Source organism: Labeo rohita, chromosome 13, assembly GCF_022985175.1.
Source record: "Labeo rohita strain BAU-BD-2019 chromosome 13, IGBB_LRoh.1.0, whole genome shotgun sequence".
In the NCBI taxonomy this organism is placed as follows: Eukaryota; Metazoa; Chordata; class Actinopteri; order Cypriniformes; family Cyprinidae; genus Labeo; species Labeo rohita.
In genome coordinates, this window is record NC_066881.1 from 27,749,529 (window position 1) to 27,768,487 (window position 18,959).

At 34.7% G+C, this 18,959-nt stretch overlaps 1 protein-coding gene across 2 annotated transcripts in view; it reads right to left on the reverse strand.

Annotated features, from left to right (window-relative positions):
* Positions 1-16,272, reverse strand: part of zgc:171482 (zinc finger protein) — a 125,425-nt gene extending 109,153 nt beyond the window's left edge. The window contains exon 1 of one of the 2 annotated variants that reach the window (XM_051125837.1): positions 15,968-16,270. The gene's annotated coding sequence lies outside the window, so the exon portion shown is untranslated. Of the gene's footprint in view, positions 1-15,967 lie in introns of both variants that reach the window. The other variant, XM_051125836.1, reaches the window with a different exon arrangement.
* Between the last annotated feature and the right edge of the window lie 2,687 nt (positions 16,273-18,959).

Here is an 18,959-nt window from a genome sequence, read left to right on the forward strand (position 1 = left end):
ACATATACATATATGTTTCTTTTGCAGAAAAAGGAATATTTGGACAAAAAAAAAAAAAAAAATTCCATTTCCTAATGATGTGATACAGTACATGTATCTCAATAGTAAATATAGGCCTACAGCGATTCTCGGAAAAGATGTGTTTATACAGACTATTAAGGATTATGTCTTTTTAGTCTTACAATCCAATCCAATAAATGACTAATTAACAAATTGGCTATATATTAAATAACAATATTGAAAATAGACATTTTTTAACAACCCTAATGCAGAAAAAAAATGCAGGAATGTGATGTTACTGGTTGGAATAAATAGTACTTAGTACTTAATAGTACCTAATTTATTAAAATGAATGACTGCTTTAACTAACATTAACAATAAGCAATATATATTTACTTTTATTTTATTTTTATTTTTTTTTACCTTTGTTAATGTTACTTAATAAACATGATGATGTTCAAACATCAAATGTTGTTCAAGTTCACATTGCTTAGCAGTGCATTAACTAATATTAAATTATAACATTTTAGACACGGGATAAAAAAAATAATAAAAGAGGTAATTGCGACTTTTTATCGCATGATTCTTACTTTTTTTATGCAATTGCAAGTTCATATGTCACAGTTCCAACTTTTTTTGTATCTCACAATTCTGATTTTATAACTCGCAACTCTGACTTTTTTACTCATAATTGCAATTACTGTACCTTTTTTTTTTTTCCAGTCCGTAAAAGCAGAAAGAAAAAAATGAATTGCAAGAACTCAGAATTGAGAAAAAAACATTCCGATATTATATCTTGCAATTCTGACTTTTTTGCAAGAAGAAAGTCAGAATTGTGAGAAAACCTTCAACTTCCAAGAAAAAAGTCAGAATTGTGACTTTTTTAAAAACTTGCAGGAAATAATATTCCATAGTTAAAAAAAAAATTGATCTTAAAAATGTATTAGTAAATGTTAAGAATAATGTTTTAACTAATGTTAACTACAAATGGAACCACATTGTAAAATAGTATTTTACTCTAGTATTTTAAACTAATCACTAGTGTTCGCTAGTATTTTAACTACTATTTTAAAGTGCATGTATAAATGCAATGTGCATGTAAATTATTATAGGCTATGAATAAGATGTGTTTACACAGACTTTTAAGAACTAAGTCTTTTTGGTCCTACAATACAAACCAATACCTGACTAATTAACAAATTGGCTATATATTCATATCTCACAACTCTGACTTTTTTTTTTTTTTTTTTTTTACTCATAATTGCAATTACTGTAACTTCTTTTATTTTTATTTTTGTATTCTGTAAAAGCAGGAACAAAAAATTATTTGCAAGAACTCAGAATTGAGAGAAAAAAAATAAAAAAAAATCAGATTTTTTTGCAAGTCAGAATTATGAGATAACCTCCAAATTCCAAATTCAAAAAAAAAAAAAAAAAATCAGAATTGTGAGATTAAAAACTTGCAGGAGATAATATTCCATAGTTTAAAAAAAAAAGTATTAGTAAATGTTGAGAATAGCATTTTACTGTAGAAGTACCGTTCAATGTTAGTTTATATTAACTGATGTAGTTAACTAATGTTAGCTACAAATGAAACCTCATTTTAAAATGTATTTTAACTAGCATTTTAAACTAGTCACTAGTGTTAGCTAGTATTTTAACTACTATTTTAAAGTGCATGTATAAATGTAAATGATTATAGGCTATGAACATTCCAGTATTAATTATTGTTTATAGTTTAAGATAAATTAGGTTCCATAAAACTGCATGTGTAAACATCAAATGGATCTGGAACATGAATTTAAATTGGACTGAAATAAAGCCCAAACCCAGAAAGGGACTGACTGTGCCTCTTCATTTCAGTGAAGTCTCCCACACATCACTGCTACAGACAGTCCAAAAGTCTTTGACCTTTGGGAACATCCCACCGTCCTTATACCTGCCAAATTCATCACGCCCATCAGTGGAAGCTCTCGGTGAGATCGGCCATTTCTTGCAGAGGTGAGAGATGAGGATGGCACGGCAACAAAAGCCTTCAAGCTGGATGAACAACCCCCAACCGCAGAGCTACAGCATGTCAGTCCAAATAGGAATCAGAGCCACGAGAAACACTCTTTCACACAGCGAGAGACACCAAAGAGCTAATGCCGCTTTGTTAAACTTGCGGCTTAATGTTTTGTGCAGGCTGTTAGTGTGTAGCGCAGATATATTTTCCACCATCTCGTCCATTATTCAGTTTGTGTGCGAGCTATCGCACAAACACCTCCGCTCTCCAGGGTTTTTTGGTTCATTTCACAATGCCCTGGATACGGTCTGGGGCTAAATGTGGGCTGCAGCTGATATCGGAGCTTCCAAGAAAAGCCTTTGAATAAATGCCTATTTACCCCACTTTCAAGATGACAGAGGATTAGCCCTGCCTGCTAAAACCTCTCTAGGAATGATGGGTCGCACACATCCGCCGTATATATTAGATACATGCTCTCAAACGATAACGTGGAAATCCTGTTTATTCATGTGTTTCCTGAAAGGAAACCGTTTAGTTGCACTTTAGGGCACGAAGGGTTTATTCATTAGATTCTGATATAATAATGTCATCATAATGACAGAAAAACAAGCTGAGAGAAACGGAGGCAGGTCCTTCTGAGAGGGTCGTGAAACCTCTAGATTATACAAATATTGATTTTCATATTCAACGCTGACTTCTTTTCACCAAGAGTTGGACACTCTGAAATGCCACGCTCTTTCTCTACCACACGTCTCTTGAGACACAACCTTCAGTCCTACGCGCAAGTCGATGGAAGCCGTTTCGCTAACTTCCACTGACTTGGTCGCTGAATTAGACCACATTCCCTTAAAATCCATCCTCTGAACAGGTCAGCAAAACCCAATGCTCAAAATGACTGATGTGCAGAGACCGACTGGCTAAACAACAGCATCCTGCAGTCTTGTTTTTTGACAACAGCTGTCAGAGACAGGTGACATCTCAGGACACTTATTTAGGTGTGATTTTCTAGAAGAAAATCACAGCATCTTTGACTAAACATTAAAGCTTCTTATCGTTATCATATAGGTTATGAATTTGCAATCTCCTGTCCTTTTGAGACTCCAGGAGCTCTCTTTACGCCCATTAAAATCTTCTCTGCTGTTATATGGTTCATATTCTGTGATGTCTCCATGCTTTAAAGTGCTCAGTTTAGTTTATGCACAATGACAACTGAATAGTTTATTCACTGGATCACCGGAAAGTCACTGGATCATGCTTTTACAGGTATTAAACCAGAGATCTCCTTCCATACAAGTTTGTGCTTGTACAATTTTTTAAATGTTTGTTCTACATCATCTTCAATACAATTTTACATTACATTGCTGTTCAAAAGTTTGGGATCAGTAAGATTGCTCATGTTTTTTAAATAAGAATCTTTTGATCATCACAGCTACATTCATTTGATCAAAAATACACACACAAAAAATAATATTGTAAAATATTATTACAGTGTAAAATAACTTTATGTACATTAAAATATAATTTATTCCTGTCATGCAGAGCTGAATTTTCTGCATCATTTATCCTGTCTTCAGTGTTACATGATTCAGAAATTTATATAATATACTGATTTATTATTAGTGTTGTAAACAGTTGTGCTGCTTAAGATTTTTTTTTGCTTGTTTGTTTTTGGAACCTGTGATACATATTTCTGTAAAATAGCTGGCAAAGTCCAAATCACAGCATGTATAGTAAGTAAATGCACTGTCTGAAAAAGTAAGTCAATGTCCTCTGTCGTTCAAAAGTTTGGGATCAGTAAGATTTTTATTTATTTATTTATTTTTTATAACAAGTCTCTTAAGCTCATTAAGGCTGCATTTATTTGGTCAAAAATGCAGAAAAAAACAGCAATATTGTGAAATGTTATTACAATTTAAAATAATGGTTTTCTATTATAATGTATACCTACAAATATAATGACGCAAAGCTGAATTTTCAGCATCATTACTCCAGTCTTTATTGCCACATGATCCTTCATAAATCATTCTAATATGCTGATTTATTATTATTGACAATGTTTGATTTCATTTATTTACAAACAATGTAAACTACAGTTTAAAAAATTGCAGTCAGTAACTTTGTATTCTGTCTTTTTTTATATATATATTTTAATTCAGCAAGGATGTGTTAAATTGATAATATATATATATATATATATATACATATATACATAGTAAAGACTTATATTGTTAAAAAAGATTTATATTTTAAGTAAATGCTATTCTTTTAAACTTTTTATTCATTAAAGAATCCTGAAAAAAGAATCACAGGTTCCAAATAAAATATTAAACTCTTTCAAACATTGATAATAATAATAATAATAATAAATAAGCATATTAGAATGATTTCTGAAGGATCATGTGACACTACAGACTGGAGTAACAATGCTGAAAATTCAGCTTTGTGTCACAGGAATAAATTATTTTTTAAAGTATATTAAAATAGAAAACCATTATTTTAAATTGTTATAATATTTCAAAATGTTGCTGTTTTTCTGCATTTTTTACCAAATAAATGCAGGTTTGATGAGCTTAAGAGACTTGCTTAAAAACATTAAAAATCTTACTGATCCCAAACTTTTGAATGGCAGTGTACATTGACTTACTTTTTAAGAAACTGCATTTATTTACTGTATATGGTGTGATTAGGAAGTTGCTAGCTATTTTACAGCTATTTAACCATCTCGGACACTGCCTAATGCATTGCTTTGCATGCAAAGCTGATAGAAAACAAGATGCATACTAAATATCATGATGGCGACAAACCAGCTCTAAGTTGCATTTATCTATGCAGAACCAAAGCCTAAAACCTTTAACACTATACTTTTGCTGCCTTGCAAGAACTGGTATTTTGTTCAGGAAATGCAAACTAGTCACTTTTTGTATTATCTGCCTGGTACAGGCTTTAAGAAATGACAAATAATAAGAATAGTCAGTTTTTGTTAAGGATTTATCTTAATTAGGATTAAAGCAAGAGCATGCTTTATTCATATAGCCATCATTAAAGAACAATTACGGCCATTGGTTTTCACACATACAGTACCTTGTCTGTAGGACTGTACTGTTCTTTATATCAGGCTGTTATTTTAGAATGACCTTAGACACGTCTTAATTGAACGTGCTATAATACTAAATGTCATGAGAATATGGCCTCAGTCAGCAATAAGACCAGAAATAGCTGAGAAGCAATAACTGCAAAGATGCATCTCAGTAAAAATGTCATTTTCTGTTCTTCACTAAAGCACCTTGCCATGTCCTTGTTTGCAAACCTGCCAGTCACAGTTCTTCATTTCCCCCTCCTCATTTCACGCCATAAAGCCAGTCAATATATGACTGCCACAGTCATATGCGTCACTTCCTGCAGGGCATTTTGTGAATTTGCATTTTCCCTCTATGTAATTCTTGGAAAAGCATGTAGGGATGAACCAAATATGCCTGCAGGATACCAGCATATGAGGACAGATTCCATGATGTAGCGAGAGCAGAAAAGACTGCGTCTCCCACTGGGGCGCTGGCACAATGGTCTCCTCATGTGCCAGGAAGCACGGAGCGGCCCTTAAACTCCACGTCATTGGCTTTGGCACCTTCGTGGTTACTTGGGTTAAAGAGATAGTTCACCTATAAATGACAATACTGTTATCATGTTCTCACCCCTGTGTCGCTTCCAACCCGAACAACCCATTCTTTCCTGGAATACATGTCATACACTCTTAAAGGAACACTGTACAACGTTTTCACCAGTTTCAACTTAAAAACTTCAGTTTAGCAGCTGCCTTAAATTTTTAAGTTAAATCAACTTAAAAGTACAAGTCATTTCAACTCACAAGTTAAATCAACTTAAAAGTACAAGAATTTTGAACTCATTTTATTGTAATGAGTTCAAATAACTTGTAGTTTTAAGTTGATTTTACTTTAAATTCTAAGGCAGCTGCTAAACTTACGTTTTTAAGTTAGAACTGGTGAAAACTTTTTATAGTGAATAGTTCACCCAAAAATGAAAATTCGCTGAAAATGTTTGCACCCTCAGGCCATCCAAGATGTAAATGAGTTTGTTTCTTCATGGGAACAGATTTGGAGATATTAAGCATGACATTACTTGCTCACCAATAGATCCTCTGCAGTGAATGTGTGCTGTCAGAATGAGAGTCTAAACAGCTGATTAAAATATTGCAGTAATCATAATCTACATGACTCTAGTCCATCAATTAATGTCTTGTGAAGTGAAAATCTGTGTGTTTGTAAAAAAAAGTAATCCATCATTAAAAGAGAAGTTCATTTCCAGAACAAAAAATATTTAGATATATTATATAAAGATATGTACTCACCCCCTTGTCATCCAAGATGTTCATGTCTTTCTTTCTTCAGTCGTAAAGAAATTATGTTTTTTGAAGAAGACATTTCAGTTTGAACTTCCAAAATACAGTTCAAATGCAGCTTTAAACAATCCCAGCCGAGGAAGAAGGGTCTTATCTAGCGAAACAATCGGTTATTTTAATTTTAAAAATATATCATTTATATACTTTTTAATGTCAAACGCTCGTCTTGTCTTTGCCTGAACTCTGTTTTTTTCCCGGTTCAGTATAGTAAGGGTATGTCGAAAAACTCCTGTTTTACCTTTTTTGTTAAGGGTGTCTGATCTTCTTTGCATGTTTACTTTGCAAAGACTGGGTCTGTACTTCTGTAGCAACGTAGGATGATTTTGAAATTATTTCTGAAGTTGAGGAAGAAAATACGATGGGATATGAAATACGGATATGAAAATAATCCGTTCGTTTCGCTAGATAAGACCCTTTTTCCTTGGCTGGGATCGTTTACAACTGCATTTGGGATCATTTGAAGCTGCATTTAAACAGTGGTGGACGAAGTACACAAGTTGAGTACTTGAGTAAAAGTACAGATACGTATAATAAAATATTACTCCAGTAAAAGTAAAAGTGCTCCTCTTTCAATTTTACTCGAGTGAAAGTACAAAAGTACCCGATTTTTTATGTACTTAAGTAAAAAAAGTACTGATAGATTTATTTTGCAATTTTATATAGGCTACTTAATTGAATTTTATATTAGCACATATTTTTTTATAATCCTACTGCTCAAAATACCTGGGATTTTCCCAAAAAATACATTTGTTGACGAGAGTGATGTAGTAATATTCAATGTGAAGCTTACACTGCAATGTACCTGAGAGAAAACAGATTTGACCATCATATTTTCACCAGTAAGAAAAAAAGTGTTTTAAAGCTTGTTTTGCATAACGTCACAGTCATATATGACATGAGAATAAGGCCTGAAATTAGCAAGAACATCTTCAGGAAAATATAATTATATTTACATAATGATTTTTTCCTTTCAAATATTGTCTGTGTAAAAACACCCCTGGCCAAATGCCCCCAGAGGGCATCACTTTTCACTTTGATAATTACTGTAGTTACCATGATCTGAACATCACATCCTTTCTTTTTCCCTCAGATGTAATCTATCTAGGTGGTTGAATAAAAATATGTGGACTTTATATCTAAAAATCATCTCAACTTAGCACCAGCAAGCAGCTAGACGGTTAGCATCAGCTAACAATATTTACTTATTTTCAGTATGGTTAAATAAACATTCATATCTGTCTACTCTAGCTGATCCAAACAATATAAAAATCTATACTGTTACTAAACAATATAAAAACAGATGTCACGTAGGGCTACATGCGTAGCATTTTAATAAAACTGTACAGATAATAAAAAGTACAGATACTTGAAAAATGTACTTAAGTACAGTAACGCAGTACAACTACTTCGTTACTGCCCACCACTGCATTTAAACTGCATTTTGGAAGTTCAAACTCAGGGCACCATAGAAGTCCATTATATGGAGAAAAATCCTGAAATGTTTTCCTCAAGAAACACGATTTCTTTACGACTGAAGAAAGAAAGACATGAACATCTTGGATGACAAGGGGTGAGTATATCATCTGTAAATTTTTGTTCTGGAAGTGAACTTCTCCTTTAAGCCATTTTAACTTTAAACCGTCGTTTCTGAAGTCCATAATCATGCTTCCTTCAGGTAAAAAGTCCATCCCCTGTTGTCTTCTCATGTCAAAATTCACCATCATATTTGTAAACTGTTTAAACCATAAACTGTTTTAGACTGTTTTCCTTCTAAAGGGTTCTTGATCTGTGCATATTTCTCCCCTGATTCAGACGAGACAACTTTTTAAATGGAGAAAGCAATATTGTGGAAAGACAACTTGTATTTTAGCAGGAAACAAACGTTTAAAATTAACATCCAAAGATTATAGAATATCCAAGACTTGTCACTCGTATAGTTTTGAATGGGGAAAGATGCAACGCTCATTACGGCCGCGAAGCCCCACCTTCTTAATGAAAGAACCAATCGTTGACTAGTAAAGTCAGCGCGTCACTGCAGCTGCCATTAGAAGTCTTGGTTGCTATAGAAACAGTCAGCGTTCTGAGACGTGCGCTTAGTACTGCGCATGCGCACTGGCTGATATCACAAAAAACGCTATTGGAGCATAAGAAACAATATTTGTCAGATTTGATTGGTGATTTCAAATATGAAATTTAATCGTAAACTTGGTGAACATTTTTGGAGAATTTGATGTCTCCCCATTCAAATAGATAGGAGCTGCACTTGCCTGCGCGAGAGGCATTTCAAAGATGATTCAAAGAGTGAAATGACTTGCCTTAAAGGGACTTTAAAACGTCTTAATGATTGATTTGTTTCTTACAAACATGCAGCTTTTCACTTCATAATATGTTACTGGATGCACTGGATTCATGTTGATTACTTGTGTGTTATTGTGATGTTTTTATCAGCTGTTTGGACTGTCATTCTGACGGCACCCATTCACTGCAAATACCACTGGTGAGCAATTGACATCATGCTAAATTTTTCCAAATTTGTTCTGATGACGAAACAATGGCTTGAGGGTGAGTAAATTTTCATCCAATTGTCATTTTTTGGTTGGGCTATTCCTTTAAAGGTTCCAGAAAAGGGTTTTACTAATGATGCAATAGAGGAACCGTTTTATTCCATGGATGTTAAAAGTTCTTCATGGAACCATCAATGCCAATAAGGAGCCTTTTTGTGTGTGTATGATTAGTTTTATTACACTTTTACGGTGCTTTTGTTGTTCAGATCTCTATTTACTTGTATTGAATTAAAAAAAAAATGGGTAGTATGTTCTGTAACATTTCTACCTTTGTTTAACAGAGACAAAAAACATCATACGAGTTTGAAACAACATAAGGGTGAGTAAATAATTTTCAATTCAGTTATTCCTTTAAGCGCTTTGCCATTTTAAAATAGATAAAACAGAGTTTTCCCTTTTCATTCCCTTTTTAGCATTCGCTGCTCAAATTTCTACAAGAACAAAGTGATGTCCCTTTCCGCCAGAAGCTGTGGTGTGGCGTACCTTGAGGTGATATCATTAAAAGCGTAAACAAAACATTAGAGAGAAAGTGAGATGGAGAGAGAACAAACAAAACCCTGTAACAAAGGCAGACTCGCATTCCTTTCATCCTGTTGGTTCGTTCACACCAGAGCATGCGGTCTGTGACTCACAGCCCTATGAGCTCCAGATCCCATTGGCCATTTGAAACACAAGTGACAGAAAACAGATAGCAGACACAGCCGTCAACCCAGCAGCATGAGAGACATCACTGCTGCACAAGCATCTGTAGACTCACACTCAAATACACTAAGACGTGTTTGAAGTACTGTTAAAACAAAGCTGAACATTTCTAGTGGTTCTTGCACTGTTAACCGTATAACTAAACCCGAACTGTATAATGGAAATGAATGATATTCTATTGTGTGGCTTGTTAAAGATAAATTCTTCTATATTAGCAATATCACAGAGCAATTTAATTTATGTGGCATACAAAAGACAGGTCTTTCAGTGTAAATAGCTACTTTGATTAGGAGAGATTTCATTTTTATGTTCTAACTGTACATTGGGATTGTAGGATGTTTATGGTTGCATAGCAACATAGCAACTTACACTAATATACTAAAATAACATGCACTAATATAGAATTCAACTGATCTAAGGTTAGACCGTCATACAATCTGCTATATCTTTGCATACATTGGCTTTTTACAGTGGCTTCAAACGTGGCTCTTCCAGTCATAATTTTCATTTACTGACTTATCAGTCATCTGATATGAATAATCTTCCTTCATTAAGTTATAATGAATCACATAAAATCATGTTCCTTTTATTAAAGCATTTAAATCACTAGAATATGATTAATAGACATTAATGCATGGTTATGTGATGTATAAAAATATGGAGCTGGAAAATTCCACTACTTTTGCGGCTGTGGGATCACTTTAATGTTTATGTCTCTTATGATCACCAGAGCTGCATATATTTGATCAAAAATACAATTAAACAACAATACTGAGACATTTTATTACGGTACAACAGGAAAAAAATCTACCATGCTAGGTTTCTTTTCATTTATTTTAAACAGACAGTAGTACAAATTACAATTTTTCCACTTACCACTTATTGAAAATACTAAATATTATATCAAATTAATATATAGGCTATAAAATCTGTAGTACATATATAGATACAAGGAATAAATACTTTAAATATATTTAATTTAGTTAACTGATAGACAAGGGGAAAAAAACTGTGCGACACGTAACGTAGCTTAACATACTTGCTGAGTTTCAGTTCAGCATCTATTTATAGTGTAGAGGGCGGGACGCTTCGGATTCTAGAGAGCATTTGATTGGACATGAAGTTTAATGAGAAACTCTTTCTGGAAGCACATTGTACTCACAATAAAATGTATACATTTATAATCTAATTCATTAATCTTAAATCTTTTTAAGATTATTAAATGTACATTCCGAGTGACTGATACCATCTTTGTTATGGAATATGCTTGTTGGTTCGCAGTTTTAACGCACATATTTTCTTTTATTATTTTCAAGATCTGAGGTAAAATATCTGTTGTTGCTTTCAGTTCAGATCAGACACATTTAACTTTGAATAAAGCACATAATCATTTCCTGACATTATCACTGTCATATAGTTTGTATGTTGTTGTTCCAGCCGCAACGTTGCAGAAATGGAAACCGTTTCTAAAACAGAAATTTTGTGTGTCGGTGTCATGGCTAGTTAGGACAAAAACTCCATAAACTTCCATTAACATGGAAAAGATACCTTTTAGCAAGTGTTGCGGCGTTGCGTTGTGTGTAGTTAGGACACAGTGTATCGCTGCTGTTCCATAAGCGCCACCTGCTGTCAGTGAGTGAATTTGCATCTTATTTAGCCTGTCTGCTGTTTTTGTTTTGTTCAGACATGTTTTATGTAGCATAATTTGGTTCTGCAAGTGTTCCATGCATTCTGATTTATAGAAAGGCAAACTCAGGGGGAAAAAAATGTGATAAACCGTGAAACCGTCAGAATGCTAAAACAAACCGTGATACAAATTTTTGGTTGGAACCATCCAGCCCAAATACTTATTCTAAAATCACTTATAGTGTAATAGAGTTTGGTTATACTGCCCCTAGTGGATAAAATGGGCAAAAAAAAACAATGACTTACAAGGAAGGACGTGTGGACAATATGACTGAAAGATTTTTGACCGCCTAGACCTCCAAAAACATCCTAGAAACCACCTAGAATTTCCTAACGACACCTGTTCTCTCCAAAAATATATATAAATATGAAAGAGATGTAAATGTAAAATATAAAATAGCACAGGAAACATGTTCGAGGAACAGGAAAACATTCACCACAGAATTCTGTCATCTTTCGAAGCTCTTGGCACACTGTCTTACATCTCAGCCCATATTCCTGTCAGGTGTATGTTGTATACACGTACACACACATACACAACGAATGCAACAGTATGTTCATCTAAGTTGCCAAAGGAACTTACAGCTGAAGCAGAGACAGACACTTTATAAGTCTCTGGTTAACAGCATCTCCAAAGCTTTTTTACACACGAGCACACTGTCAGAAACCACAAAAAAGCTTTTCAGCATGATACAAGAGCATTAGTTTTAAAATAGACATTGTTTAATGTGCAAACTCGGATTTCACACTCAAGGAAAAGAGATCAGATCTATCATTTACACTGGCAACCCGCAGGATTTACTGTCTTTTAGTCTCAAATGTCTTTTTATCTACTGTACAACAACACATCTCATAACGATGACATGGGGGGGTTGCATATGATTAAAGTGTGAAAGGCAATTAATGCAGTTCTAAAGAGATACACCAAAGATGCATGTTTTTTTTTCCCTGATGGATCGTCATGCCTGTTGCCATGGAGCACTGTTGAGAAAAAAAACACAACTAGAGAGCATGGTCAGAAGATCATCCTATCTTAGACAAAAAAAAAAAAAAGAAAGAAAGGAAGAGGCACATAATTATCATTCCCTCTGAGACGGAGCAATTATGTTGATTAGGCAAAAATATGGTATTTAAAGGAGGCCACATGGGTTTTGACTCCACTCGCATTAAGAATAATCATGGGTAATCATATTGCTGTTATCTGAAATTCATTTTAGCACACACAGGGATGGGTTATGGTGGTCAACTAGTTGACAAGTCGTAAAACAACCCACTTACAGCTTAATTAACCTACTTGTTGATAGTTGTTGTGCACATCCTAACAAGCTGCGGTTCTGCGTGCGCACATACATACATATTAAAGGTCTATTTTAGGTCTCTTGTTATTTTTTGCATTGAGTCTCTGTGCAGGAGAATTGCATGGTACTGCAAATCATTTGCTCCATAAACTTCCCCTGTGCACCAGCACCATATCTATCATTCAGCGCTGACGGGTGTCACAGCTGCGAGAGAATCCCTGCTCACCAGAGATAAAGCACAGGGGGCGCAGGACAAATATATCTTCTTTAGAGAAAGCCCCATGCACCTGCCATCCAGAGGTGTAAAGTATTAAACAATACAGCCAAACCCAGAAAAAAACTAAGCAGATTATAAAAGAATGGACTGTTGAACAAAGCATATGAACCTGCTGTACATTCCGGCATTGAAATGGAACAAAGGTTTAAAGGGTAGAATACATTTGTAGAATATACAGTATAATATATATACAGAATATCAATCTGAACACTTGCAATATAGTGCATGGATCACACAAAATATTTTATGGTGTTTGTTTGTCATTTTTGGGGCTTAAAGGAATAGTTTGCAGAAAATTTACTCTCTCTCAGGCTGTCCAAGGTATAGATGAGTTTGTTTCTTCATGTCAACAGATTTGGAGAAATTAAGCAATACATCACTTGTTCACCAATGGATCTTTTGCAATGAATGTGTGCCATCAGAATTCCAAGAGAAAAATTCCAAGAGTCAAAAAGAGAAAGCTGAGAAAGCAATATTATGGATAGAGGAGTCACATATTAGCCTGGAAGCAATGATTTGAAGTTAAAAACGTCTTGATAGATTTGTTTTTTACAAGCAGTACAAATAGCTTTTCAGTTCACATGACATTAATTGATAGGCTGGACTACGTGTGGATTACTTGTGGATTAGTGTGATGTTTTTATTCTGACGGCACCCATTCACTGCAAAGTATTCCGAAGTTGCATCAAATCAAATGGAAATGCAATCACATCCATGTTTCGGGGACGTTCCGGTTCCATTCTGACGGCACCTATTCACTGGAAAGGATCCACTGGTGAGCAAGTGATGCAATGCTAAATTTCTCCAAATCTGTTCTGACAGATAAACAAACTCTTCTACATCTTATCTTATTAATTTAAGGCTGAATAAATCTTCGGACATTTGAAAGAGCTGTGTAAAACTTCTTCAAAAGCATCCCAAACAATATGAGGGTGAATAAATAATGACAGAATTTCCATTTGTGGATAAACTCCTCCTGTACTGTATATGTGATATATTGTTTCATGCTGTTTTTTGTCTCAGATCAACAGGAAAAGCCGAAACCCCTATCCAGCACAATGACACGAGAGAGGGAAACATAAGGAGAAGTCAAAGAATGTTCAATTGTAAGTGCATTATCATTCACACGTTTGCTCGGGGACGAGTCTAAATTACTTTGTGGTAATCGACAGCATTCCACACATGTAGTCAATACAGCTTCACTTGTATTTGACCCACAGCATTCCTTTAAATGTGCTACAAATCCAGACTGAATATTTCTGTCCTTGACAGACTATTTTAGTTTATTATCAGCGTAAAATCTACCCAACGTTTTTTTTTTATTATTTGAAAACACTGACCTTGCTAGCACTTTTGGATGATGTTCATGTTCCATAATATACTACTTTTATAAAACGGTACTAACAGCAATATGATAAATAAATGATACGATGCATGACTGCCTGTTTATGCTTGGAAACCAACATTGCAAATTAGTGCATTAATATAGAATGTGTATTGATAGGTGTATGTTTATCAGCATTCTACAAATGATTTGAACATGGTTCAACCAATCAGAATTTTGTTTTTCGCAGTTGATACAGTTAGTGTACGGTTGGATTATATTTAAGCATCTACAAAATTAAGTCAGTTCATCCCTGTCTATAAATCTGCTCTGCTCTTTGAATACTGCATACGACAGTGTGAAAGTTTATGGAAATATATCACAGATGGTATAAGCAACAGACAGCAGGTCCTACAGGACTGTAACATAATTCTAACCCGAACCAAACAAAACACCCACACTGGACATGCTTCTAATAAATATCAGTTTAAAAGCAAAAGACAGCGCTGGAAAAGAAGGGGTGTTGGAGTGAGAACATGTAGTGTGTTGTAAATAACACTTGTGCGTGTAGTGTTGGCAGCATAGTGCACTCTGTGAACACTATGAATCAAGAAGGCAGAGGTTGAAGATGTCAGCACGCTTCTATTCTTTCAATTAGTTTCAAATGCTCACAAAACAGACCTTACAGCTCTCCAACTGCATCTATTTCTGCCTGCATATTCAGTGGCCTGTGATAAATGGTAATGTTCACTCAGTGCTCTTACCAATTAACGTCTGATGTTGACAGTTGTGAGATATATTTTGCATCTTGTTAACATGGACATGTTCTCAGGACTCTGCGGGTAACATGACACTGACAGGCAGCTCTTATCTGCGGATGCGCTTATAGGAGTCTTAATGGATAAAGATCAATGCAACCTAAACTTTAACAATCTCAGGTTTCTCAAGCGCCTGCCTTTTGTGCTAAAACTTAAGTTTAGACAGTCTTGACACTTTAACACACAGATACTGGTTTAAAGAAAAATATACAGTATATACAGTAATATAAACATATTTAGCCATAGTTACAGAAATGAATGAACATACAAATAATAAATGGAGGAGTAAGTTTTATCTGAATGATCTGAAAAACTCAAAACTCCAGTTAGAATAGGCTTCTTATTTTCTCTAACAAAGTTGTAAATGAGGATATTTTAGTGCATTGTACAAACTAAATTTAACAAAAGTCGATTTTAACTGACATTTTTAACAGTTTGTTGGCCAAATCATTGGTTTTTCTTAGTTTTTGTCCTTTAATTGTTGTGCTGTTTACATTTTGCTGCAAAGTATGTTGTGGACGGTGCTATTGTTTACTATAGATACTCATATCTCATATTCCAAAAAATGCATTCTTCTCAATTCAGTCAATAAACAGCATCCATCTGTAATTGTGACAACATGCCCCGCTGCCAACGTGCGTTGAACGATCTTTTATTCCAGTGCAGCTTTGTGTATCCAACACTTTAAAATATGCGTAAATACTAATGCTTCCCCAAATCAAACCTACCCCGAGAAATATTTACTGGAGTAAAAAGTGTAACAACTAGTCCCAGGCTCCTATATTCCTGTGAAGAGCATCACTGTTGCTGAATAGATTCTTCTGCACTTAGTGAACTCTAACCAGCATTATTATAATAATAGTGTGTATCTGAGCTCACCGTGCGCTAGATCTGATATGATCTACTGGAATCCGGCAGTCCTGATCTGTGTCTGTGCTCATCAGCTGGAGTTAGAGAGAGATCGCACCTGTATCCGGCAAACTTCTTCTCTTATCTCTCACGGCTCGGTTCGGAGCTCAAGCGATGACACAGTTTCCACAGAACACTTTGGCGAAAATGTTGTAGAACCAACCCCGACAATGTACTATCATAATATCTGGTCCTCGCCGTCCATAAATCGTGAGATGGTAAGCGATGATCGGAGAACGCAGAGAGGAGTGCGCGGCGACGCCATCAAACTGCGCGTAAAGCAAGAGCGCACAGATATAAGAGCGCGGGCACACACGTCAGTAATCCAGAGATACTACTAGCAGAGATATGGATTACACTCCGCACACACACAGACGGGCGTGCGGGTATCATTCACACAGCTCGTTTGCAATATTCTAGGCATCCCTCTTGAGAAGTGACTGTAACGGGTTACTTTTGTGGTGTCTGGTGTTTTAAATCTGTTGTTGCGCGACGGTGCCATGGCAGCATATGGTATACCAGATATCGCATGATACTTTTATTCATGAACCTTGGTATTTACAGTACATGGTGCTTTAGGGAATATGGAATGCACTTGCGTAAAACCATAGTATGACCATAATGACAGTCACAGTATTGATTTTTTATTTTTAATAATATTGCAGAGTTATCTAAAAAAAGACTGGAAATACTAGAGATGCTTGTTCTGGCCATTTGTTTTGTTGCATTTTTTATAATGCTTGTTGTGTTTTTGAAATTTTAGAAAAGGATTCTCCTAATCATCATCAAGTTCTTTAATATCTAGATGTTTTCACATTCACATTTCATTTTTCTAAATGTGACCCTGGACCACAAAACCAGTCATAAGGGTCATTTTTTTTTAAAAATAATAAGGTGAATAAATTTCCATTGATGTATGGTTTGTTAGGATATGACAATATTTGGCCTAGATTTGAAAATCTGCAGTCTGAGGGTGCAAGAAAATCTAAATATTGAGAAAATCACCTTTAAAGTTGTCCAAATGAAGTTCTTAGCAATGCATATTACTAATTAAAAATTAAGTTTTTATATATTTACAATAGGAAATTTACAAAACATCTTCATGGAACATGATCTTTACTTAATATCCTTTTTTTTTTTTTTTTTTTTTTTTTTTTTTTTTTGGCATAAAAGAAAAATAGATAAGTTCAGTGTAAAAAATATACAGTGTATTTTTGGCTACTATTGGCTGTATAAGGTCACATATGGAGATCAATTAAAATTTTTGGATGTGAATTAAGCTGTTATTATTCAAGGTTATATTACCATAAACTCTAAGTGATTTGATTTTTTTATAGATATGTATGAGAGCAGCATTCTTATTTAATTTTCCATTAGATTTTCTTGTGTTTGCTGCGATCATTTAGATGTAAAATCTTGACCGCCACCTTAATAAATGTCAGACAAACTAATTTTAAGGCTGATATTTAAATGCCAGTTGATCACTGAACTCCCATTTTACCTAATGTGCTTTTTCTAAACTTTAATGTCACATGAAAACTATTTTATTCTATTATATTCCAATAGTTATTTATATCCACCTTTTTCTTTAACGTGGAAGTACGCCTATGGGAGAGACTTCCAGTTCTTTATTTGCTATAGAGAAATAATGAGAAGAATGACAACGTGCAGTAAATGGTAAAACTGTTTGCACTACAAACCACTGTGTTCATAATTAAGGTAATACATTAAAATAATATGGTAAGACACACCAATTTGCAATATCAAGCAGAAAAACAATCTGTTTTGTACAGCTAAAAATAACTGGATGTGGATGAGACCGGAAGCCAGACTCATAAAATTTACAAATGACCACGCCTTTTCTTACGGGAAGAAAAAGGTGGATACTGTAGTTATTATAATCTTGTATACACACACAGGTATTTCCCTCTTTAATTCAGACTCTAGGTCAGAAGCGTGACTGCCTCTAAATGAAGCATATTATACAGCCCTAAATGTGTTTCTGTCTTCACAGTTTATTAACTCCATATTGAGACAGCACTGTTTAATCACACAAAATCTGTTCGTGAAATTGTCACATTTTTTGCAGAACACAAAAGACTGCATTGAATCTTAGAAATGAATGTCCTATTATAGTGTCTCAGCAGATATGACAGCTGCTTTTGTAGAGCATCCAAACACTTCCATCCCATCACAATGCACATGCAAAGAAGACAGAGGAAGCCAATTCATCCGAGCGCCTGGTAATCGGTGATGCCGCTGTTCATTTGTCTCAAGTGTCATGTGTAGCACCACATTCTGGCAAAAGCAGATGCTCTTCATTTTGTTACATTTCACATTGAACTGTGCACATTTGCTCTCTCAGACTATTTTTTTAAATGTCAAACTACACAAGAATAGACACAAAATGTGTTTTTATGAGGGTGTATATTATTTATATATAAAAGTCCCTGGTTGTTAGTCATACATGCTGAGTTAGGTTTTTGTAGTCTGTACAGTATGTAAAATACTGTACAGTCATCTGGTCATTGTTGCACAATAAATCCTACAGCTCCTTGAACTATTGATTTAAGTTGTAAAAAGACAGAAATAAAGTGTTATAAGACACATGAAACTAGCAGTAATGTAAACAAACAGTTGCTGTGGACAACAATGATAAAGTCAATATACTAACATACAGTATTTCACCAGCCTGCTGAAAAAACAAACAAAAAAAAACTTGAAAATAAAAATAAAAGCTCAGACGTGTCCTCACCTGCACTCGAAGCTAGACACATCCGCCATTAAACTAACAGGAATCAGACCAGTTAAACACCAGTTTGGGCAGACTGGGAGACCAGGAAGACCAGCTTAAACCATGTAAGACCAGCAAACCAATTTAGTATAAACTCTTTATATATATATGGAGAGAGAGAGAGAGAGAGAGAGAATAAGTAGTAGAGGATGTGTAATATGTGACCCT